This window comes from Chenopodium album, chromosome 12 (genome assembly GCF_948465745.1).
Source record: "Chenopodium album chromosome 12, dcCheAlbu1.1, whole genome shotgun sequence".
Taxonomy (NCBI): Eukaryota; Viridiplantae; Streptophyta; class Magnoliopsida; order Caryophyllales; family Amaranthaceae; genus Chenopodium; species Chenopodium album.
In genome coordinates this window covers 22358582-22367692 of record NC_137845.1, presented here as the reverse complement: position 1 = coordinate 22367692, position 9111 = coordinate 22358582, and the positions used below count along the sequence as shown (strand labels likewise).

Here is a 9111-nt window from a genome sequence, read left to right as displayed (position 1 = left end):
TTCTTTTCGGATTCGTTTGTCGCGTCGAATCATTTGTTTTTTGGGTGTGACCGGAAGGGTTCAGTCAAGATTAAGCTGTAATATTAATTATTCATTAATGTTACTGATCGAAAGCAGCCTCCAACTAGGCTTTGCGATCACTTGACCTCACTAAATAATTAGCTTTCTAATAATTCTGAACCCTTTATCAGAATAATACACTTGTTCGAAGGACACCATTCCTATCAGGGATGAGGTGACGAAAGAGTTTTTATTTGGGTTCTATTCTTAAAAGAAAACGGCCGAAGCAAGAGCTCTCATTCAAAGCTTCAAGCAAAAACCCAATGAAAGTCTTTATGAGGCATGAGAAAGGTATAAGGAATACCAAAGAGAGTGCCCACACCATGGGATTCCTACTTATCAAGTCATCCAAATCTTCTATGGCGGTCTAAGCTCCCGAGGAAAATCTTGCCTTGATGCGGGAGCCGGAGGACCAATAATGAACAAGACGGAAGAGGAAGTGGTCAATATCATTAAAGATGTTGTGAGGAATTATGGATTGTCAAGATGATGAGAGTGAAACAACAAGCTAAAGCGGCACTTCGGTGTAGTTTGTTGATCACATCAATGCCATTAATAACTTGTCCTCACAAATCTCGGAATTAGGGAAGGAAATGACCTCCATCAAAGCCAAAATTGAGGGTGCTTCATCTCAAGCCCCTATTCTTCTCTCACAAAATAAGGGGAGAGGTATATTTCGTAACTCTAATCCCCTTCCTTCTTCTAGAAACATGTCTAGTAGCTATATGTTTTGTGATATATGTAATTCATATGATCATGATGCTTCTAATTGTCCCAATGCTTCTTTTGATCGATGTGATGACTATGTTGGCATTGAGAATGAACATGTGAACTATGTGTCTAATAACAATGTTGGACCTAGATTTGATAATCAAAGGAATAATAGGAATAGGAACTATGATAATAGGAATTTTGATAATTATAACCACAATGGGGGTTATAGAAACCAAGGTTTCTAAGGCAACTATAACCACCAAGGTTATGGTGGTCAAAACTTGATGAGCGTCATTTATAGCGCTCAAAAGAATAAGATTTAGGTCCTTTTTCAACATTTTCTTTCTTTATTTTCCTACAATTTTCTTAGTTATCTTTGATTTTCCGTTTTAATAACTCATTTTGGTTTTCGATTAGTTTTATGAGTTTTTCATGATTTTCAGTTCCTAATCTGTGGTTTTAGTTTAGTTTTATTTTATTTTTTTTTCTCCCTTTTTTTACTTGTAATTTTGTAGGTGAAGTTTCAAAGTTTAAGTTGATGTGCTCTCACGGTTGCGCTCTCATTGATTTTGGTGATGAACACGCAATTTTGTGAAGTTCAAGGGCTGCCCTCCTCGTGAGCATCATCACGAGAGCGTCGTCCATAGGGATGCACGCGAGGGGCCACGAGCTAGCACAAGAGGAGCTGCGCGCCGTAGGAATGCAGTAGGGGTGCGTGCGTGCAGACCCCTCTGTGCATGCGCGCAGGAGTGCAGTAGGGGTGCGTGCGTGCAGGCATGTTGCGCATGCGCACCGTGGCTCTTTGTCCCTTTTGTTTTTCTTTGCTATATATACTTGAGACCTTTCTATTTTTAAAAAAAAATTTAGACTAGCTTAGAGTTTCTCTCTCATATTTTAGCTTAGGTTGAGAGCTTCTCTCTCTAGATCTAGGGTTAGTTTAGGAGTAGATTTAGATAGAGAAAGTGAGGAATTTCATTGGGGATTTGAGAGATTGAAGATTCAAGGTGACAATTGTATTGAAGATTTTCATAATCAACCAATGAGGAAATCTAACTCTATCTCATTTTATTGATTTGTTTAATTTCAAGTTTGATTGATTTGATGTTGATGTTTGATTCTTGATTTATTTAATTGTTCTCCATATTTTGTTGATTCTTGATTTCTTTAGTTTTCTTGTTGATTAGATGATGATTCTGGAGTAGTTGTTTGGCTAGGGATTGGGTGAAACTTGTATGATTGATTGATGGTGATTAATTTGGGAATTGTGTTGATTGATGGTTGAGATTAAAGTGATTAATGAAAGTTTGCATGTATGTAGTTTGATTAGGCCTTGAGAATTATGCTAGATTGCATTGCGATTGCTAATGACATGACCCATTGATTTAGGAATTGCAATTATCGATTGGTTTGGATTGTGATTCTCCTTGTTAGTCATTCATAGTGAACCCCAGCTTGACTTATAGGAGATAGCTCTTTGATTCCAATTCAGAGCTCTTATCATTAGTCTCACAACCATTAATTGGCATGTTCTTCCCTAGTTGTTGCAATTGTCATGATTACTTGTTGATTCCCATTTCCTAGTGTTTCATTTGTTTGTTTACTTGTTTAGTAGTTAATTAGTGTTACATCTTTACCCTTGACTTCGACCTAGCTTAGGCATAGATTGGAAATACTTAAACATAACCATTCCTAGTGGTTCGACCCTTGACTTACCTCTATACTCGTATTTAGGTTTGTTAAGTGATTATAAATTTTTTTGGCTCTAGGAAAGATTAGATAAAGACATACTTTTCCCTACATCAAAATGGCGCCGTTACCGGGGAACGGTGTCTATGTTTGAGTGTTTTTATTTCTTGAGTCTATTTCTTTGTATATACTTTTCTTTTATTTGATTCTTGCTTGTTTTTTTGATAAAAATGGCATATTTTTCTTTTCCTCAATATGATGGAGAGTCTTTTAATGTCTACTTCCATAGAATTATAGGGTTTATGAACTATAATTGTTGTAGTTTATGGGAGGCTTGTGAGATTTGTTATTTTGGTTTGAATGAGTAAACTAGGAATGAAGTGGAATGCATGCATAATGGTGAATTTAGAGCATTATCAATTGATGATGCTTGGGATTTCTATGTTTGGTTTGCTAGGGATGTCTATAGTAGGGGTAATCATGATTCTAATGTTGATGTGCAATGTGTTGACTCTTCTAATACTTAGGCATGAATTCCCATGATTTGTCACATGATCCTATTAGTGAACCTAGAATAAATGATTTCAACTCTATTTCCCTTTTTATTCATGATGATGAGGTACATACTCAAGTTGATGCTAATGGTGTGTTTCAATTTTCTTCATTATTTACCATACCTTCTTGTAATGTGCTTCGTTCCCTTAATAACGAATCTCATGTGTTTAATTGTGCCACCACTCCCCAATGTGATGTATATGCTCATGATCTTAATGTTGATTCTTCCAATCTTGGTTGTACTTCTTCTTCTCTTATTGAGCCTCAACCTTCTAAACCTTTTGAATCTCTTGTTGATATATTTGAGTCTCAAATTAGGCGCATTGAGCTTGATAATGATCTTGAGCCTAGTAAGGAGATGATTCTTAAATCTATATATGAGAGGTCAATTAGAGATAATGAAAAAGAATGAGGAGCATCTTGAGGAGGGAAAGAGAAGAAGAGATGAGTTAGAAAGCAAATTGTCATCCTTGATGCTTGTTTGTGAAAAATCTCAATCCAATGTGTGTGTTGAGGATGATGATGATGATGATTTTGAGCAACCAAGAGAGTGTGAGGATCCCATTGGTGAGCATTTGAGTGATGGTAAAGGAGTAGAGAATGAAGAGAGTGTTGATTTTGAAAACCTCAACCCTCCCTCCCATCTTGATGAGTCTTAAGTGCATGATTGTGAATCTTCTATCCATGGGTATTTGGATTCATTTGAGGTTATGACCAATGTGTTCTTTGAGTGTCAAATGAAAACTCATAGCCTTTTGAGTGAGTTCATTAAGAATGCTTCATGGGAGAGAGATGAGTTTGAAATGAATTTGCATCCATTCATGCATGGTTTTGAGACTTTAGGCTTTGAGGATATTGAGGAAGTTGTTGTTCATAGTTGTGATGAAGGGGATTATGTTGTTCCTCTTGGAAGTTTGATGATTGAGGGAGATGGAGATCATGAGTGTTCTGCTTTTGAGGATTTAATGATTGATTTTCACGCTCTTATTGGTGATTTGAGGCATGGTGGTGAGGAAGATTTCATTTGTGAGTCCATTGCCCCTTTTCCCTTTTCTCATATCCCCTTTTCAGGGAATTTTAACCATATCCCCTACACTCCTATATCCTTCCCTTCCTTTGTTAATGAGCCTATTGGGGACCCCTTTGTCTATGATGACTTATGTGTTCCTCATTCGTCCTATATTGAGGAAAAGGGTGATTTTTCCACCCAAAAATATTTTGAGGAGAGTTCTTCTTCTTCTTCTTCTTCTTATTCTTCCTTTTCTTATTTTCTTTGAATTTTCTTTTGATTCTTCTTATTTTTCTTGGCATCTCTCTCAACATTTGCATGCATTATCCTTGTTGCACGCCCTTTTCCTGTTATTTGCCTACCTTCTTTCTTATGAAATGTTTAGTAGTGCATTTGACAAGCTCTTGCGATCATTGCAATATTATTTACTAGAGCGGTCAAGCTTGGACCATAAACAAGCCTTTCCATCGCATTTTCTCTTATGGAAATGTTTGTGTGTTTTTCGCTAGGTATATGACTTGATATGCTTTGGTGCATTGGTTTGGATCAAGAATCAAGGAAGTTTGACTCCTATTTTTGCTAGCACATGAAAAACAAAATTCAATGATAGAGGACATTGGCTTTAAAAGGTTAAATTGGGTCATTTGAGGGTATTTACACCCACCTAAATCCGTTAATATCTTTCCTTGCTTTTCCTCTAATGGTTGGTGACTTGTTGAACATGTGTTGGTTTGTTGGATTGATCTCTTTGTTTTCCCCTCCCGTGAATTATTTGATTTATGTTAGCGCATGTTATCTCATTCAAGTGTGGGGGAGGGTATTCCATCATGTTTGGTGGGATGTTGATTCATATATGCTATGCACATTTCTATATGCATTTCCATGTTCTTTTATTTTTGAAAAACTCCAAAGAAATATTGTTTCTTTCAAGGAAAATTTGCATTGTGTTTTGTTTGGTTCTTACTTTGGACATAACGCTTTTGGACTTGTATAGTTGAATGGTTTTCTTTTTAAATGGTAATGGTGTGCACGGTTTGAGAGTATCCCGATTCCCCCCTCTTGAAACTCAAAAGCAAAGGAGTGCAAGAGCCAAGTCTTCAAGGCCGCGCTCTCATGTCGCGAGGACATTAAAAGACGGTGTTGAACTCACCGTAAGGACCTCAAGTGACTGCCTCTGGCAACATGCATAATATGGAGCGCACGGGGACATCTTCAATCGCACCAAGCCACTTCCCCTGATCTAAGGGCGCGGCTGTGCGCGAGGGAGGAGCAGCCGCGCAGGAGCCAGGAGCGGCTGTGCGCTGTCTCTCCCTTGTTTCTGTATCCATTTTGTTGCGGCCGCGCTTAAGGATGAGAGCCTGCGCCTTTTGAGGTCTCTTTTGGGCGTCTAACTGACTTCTCCTTACTTAGTTTTACTATATATAGAATTCCTTCATTTCTAGAGAGAGAATTAAGCTTTAGATTTAGTTTTTGATGAAATTTTAGAGAGAGAAGCTCTTGATTTTGAAGATTTGTTCTTAGATTTTAGAGAGAGAAACTTTGTGATGTTGATGAATGCTACTTTCAATCTTCTTCCTCTTTGATTTTGATTAAAGTTTTGTAAGAATTCTTTACTCTTTAATGCAATTTAATGTTTGATTTTTTATTTTGATTAAATTACTTGTTTGTTTGATTTGATTTTTGATAAGTTTGAGCATATTTTGATTACTATGTTTATGATGAAATTTGTGATTAGATTAGCTTTGTTCAAATTTTCAATGTGTAGTGAGTAGATTACTTGTTAGGATAGGGTGAAGCATGTATGAGTGATAATTCATGGTTAATTGGGGGAATTTGATTGATCATCATTGTTATTAAATTGGTTAGTGAAATTTGTGCATGTGTTTGATATCTTGAGGAGTGATCAACCTTAACTATCATGCTAGATTGCATAATAGGTTTCAATGACACGAAAAATTGATTTTGAAGCTATTATTATCGATTGATCTTAATTTGCAATTTTCTTTTGAAGTTATTTGTAGAGAAATCTAGCTTGACCCTAGGAAATAGCTCTTTGAGTGATTTTTATTGCATTTGTCGCTTTCCCTCGCATTGTATGCTTGATCAATTTCTTTCGCAATTAGAGTGCTTATCATGAGTGCATGTGGATCCCGACTCCCTAGTATCCTTTATATCATTCTTGTAATCGTTTAATTGCGTTGTTAGGTTTGCTAGACCAATCTTCATTTAAGATTTCGGAATAGCTTAGCTTGAGACCGTAGTAAATACCACATTCCCTTGGGTTCGACCCGGACTTACCCCTATACCTAGGGTTGGGTTTGGTTGTACAAATTTTTTTTTTGATCGGGGAACTTAGTTACCAACGGTCTAGGTTTATTCCGCGTCAAAAATGGCACCATTGCCAAGGAGTGGCATGGTTATTTGATGTTGTTGATTGAGTCTATTTAATTTTATTTGAAAAGTACAAAAAGATTTTCTTTCTTTTAGGCTACATTTGAAGCCGTGCTACTAATTTTTTCTTTTGAGATTGTATTCATAGAGCACATGGTCGTTCTCTAGTGTCATTTGAAGCATGTGAGAAAAATCTAGAGTGGCATTGAAGGAGCTAGGAGTTTCAGGAGCCTATAGGTATGAGAGTGGGATTGTTCTACCTACGACACCTGCAACCGAGTTTGAGATTAGACCGGCCATGATTACTTTGATAGAGATGCGTCAATATAGTGGTGCAAAGCATGAGAGTCCCCTCAATCATCTTAAGGAGTTCGAGAAGTATTGCAACACAATCAAGGTGAATGGGATTTCTCAAGAGTTTATTCCCCTTAAGCTTTTCCCTTTTTCTCTCATTGGACATGCATTAGAGTGGTTAGACAAGGAGGTGAAACCAAACTCCTTGAGGACATGGGATGAATTGACTAAGGAGTTTCTATCTCGGTTCTATCCTCAAAAGAAAACGGCCGAAGCAAGAGCTCTTATCCAAAGCTTCAACCAAAAACCCAATGAAAGTCTTTATGAGGCATGGGAGAGGTATAAGGAATACCAAATAGAGTTCCCACACCATGGGATTCCGACCTATCAAATCATTTAAATATTTTATGGAGGTCTAAGCCCTCAAGCAAAATCTTGCCTTGATGCGGGAGCCGAAGGACCAATAATGAACAAGACGGAGGAGGAAGTGGTGGACGTCATTGAAGATGTAGTGAGGCATTATATGGATTGGCAAGATGATGAGCGTGAAACAACAAGCAAAAGTGGTGCCTCGGTGTACTCGGTTGATCACATTAATGCCATCAACAACTTATCCTCACAAATCTCGGAATTGGGAAAGGAAATGACCTCTATCAAGGCCAAACTTGAGAGTGCTTCTTCTCATGCACCGATTCTTCCCTCCCAAAATAAGGGGAGAGGTAAATTTCCTAACTTAAATCCCCTTCCCCCTTCTAACAACATGTCTAGTGGTTATATGTTTTGTGATTTGTGTGAATCATATGACCATGATGCTTTAAATTGTCCTAATGCTTCTTTTGATGGATGTAATGATTATGTTGGCAATGAGAATGAACATGTGAACTATGTGTCTAATAACAATGTTGGACCTAGATTTGATAATCAAAGAAATAAGGTTTCTGAGGCAACTATAACCACCAAGGTTATGGTGGTCAAAACCAAGGGCAAGGCTACGGGAACCATAATAAAAATTATGGTAATCATAACCAAGGTGGCCAAAATCAAGATCGGGGAAATTGGAGTAACCAAAATAGGGGGAATTTTCAAAACAACAATCAAAGGGGTCCCTCACTCGATTTCACTCCAAAGGCTCAAGGCCAAAATGATAGTTCTTATGCCCAATCATCTCCTTCAAGAGGTAGTTTGGAGGATGTCAATGAAAATAAAATCAAGGTGTTGAACACTTACATGTCTTCTAGTGATAAGAAGTTTAATGACATGATGGCTCATAGTAAGATGTTGGAGAATCAAATTTCTCAATTGGAAAATGTTTTGAAAGAGCATGCTAGCCCTTCTTCCCTACCATCTCAAGGTGTAGATCCTAAGAGACAAATTAATGCCATAGTGACAAGAACTGGTAGGATTCTTGAGAATGTTGAGCCTAAGAAAAGTAAGGCTAAGGAGAGTCCTAAGGAAGTTTTGGTTGAAGATAAGGAAGGAAAAAGCTCTTTGAATGAGGATGTGGCTGAAAATCCAATCGAAAAAGAAAAAGAGAAAGTGAGAGAAGTTATCAAGCCTAAACTCCCATACCCCCAAAAGTTTAATAGGCACAAGTTAGATGAACAATTTTGCAAATTCATAGAGATGCTTAGGCAACTTCATCTTACCCTTCCATTTACCGATGTCATTGACCAAATGCTGAATTATGTAAAATTCCTTAAGGAAATCTTGAGTGAAAGAAGAAATTGTGATATGGCGGAAGCGGTTAGCTTGACCGAGAATTGTAGTGCAATCACTATGAACAAGATGCCGCCCAAGTTGAACGTCTCCGAAAACTTTTCTATCCCTTGTGCTATCTATAAGATGCAAATTGATTATGCCTTGTGTGACTTAGGAGCTAGTGTTAGCGTTATGCCATATTCAGTTTATCAAAGACTTGAGTTAGGAGAACTTTCACCTACCAACATTACCTTGCAATTAGCCGATAGAAGATGTTCCCTTGAGGGTACGAAAGTTTGTAATTCCAGTTGATTTTGTTGTTCTTGAAATGGATGAGGATTCCAATATTCCTATTATACTTGGTAGACCTTTTCTCGCTACATCGGGTTCCATGATTGATGTTAAGCGCTAAGATTTCGTTCAAAGTTGGAGAAGAAGTTATTGAATTTGATTTTAATGAAAGCATGAAATATCCTTCTACTTCACTTGAAAATTACATGAGAATTGAAATCTTGGATGATATTTTGAATTCTATGCATGAGCACTAGCTCACCTTTAATGATCCACTTGAGTGTGTTTTGTTGAACAAGGAAAAGATAGGTGAGCATGGCAAGGAAATGGCTTTCTTTGAAAGAGTCGTTGATGAGAGCATGGAGGAGAGTGATGATCACATTTGCATGGAAATGTCAAGCCAAGATGCATTA

The 9111-nt window shown here is 37.5% G+C and overlaps 1 non-coding gene and 1 pseudogene across 1 annotated transcript; both read right to left on the bottom strand.

Moving 5' to 3' along the window:
- Positions 1-292: 292 nt before the first annotated feature.
- On the bottom strand, positions 293-390 carry LOC145573529 (small nucleolar RNA R71; annotated as a pseudogene).
- Positions 391-6981: 6591 nt separating this feature from the next.
- Positions 6982-7087, bottom strand: LOC145573535 (small nucleolar RNA R71). The gene has a single exon (XR_014097529.1). It is a non-coding gene; the product is annotated as a small nucleolar RNA R71 (small nucleolar RNA).
- Between the last annotated feature and the right edge of the window lie 2024 nt (positions 7088-9111).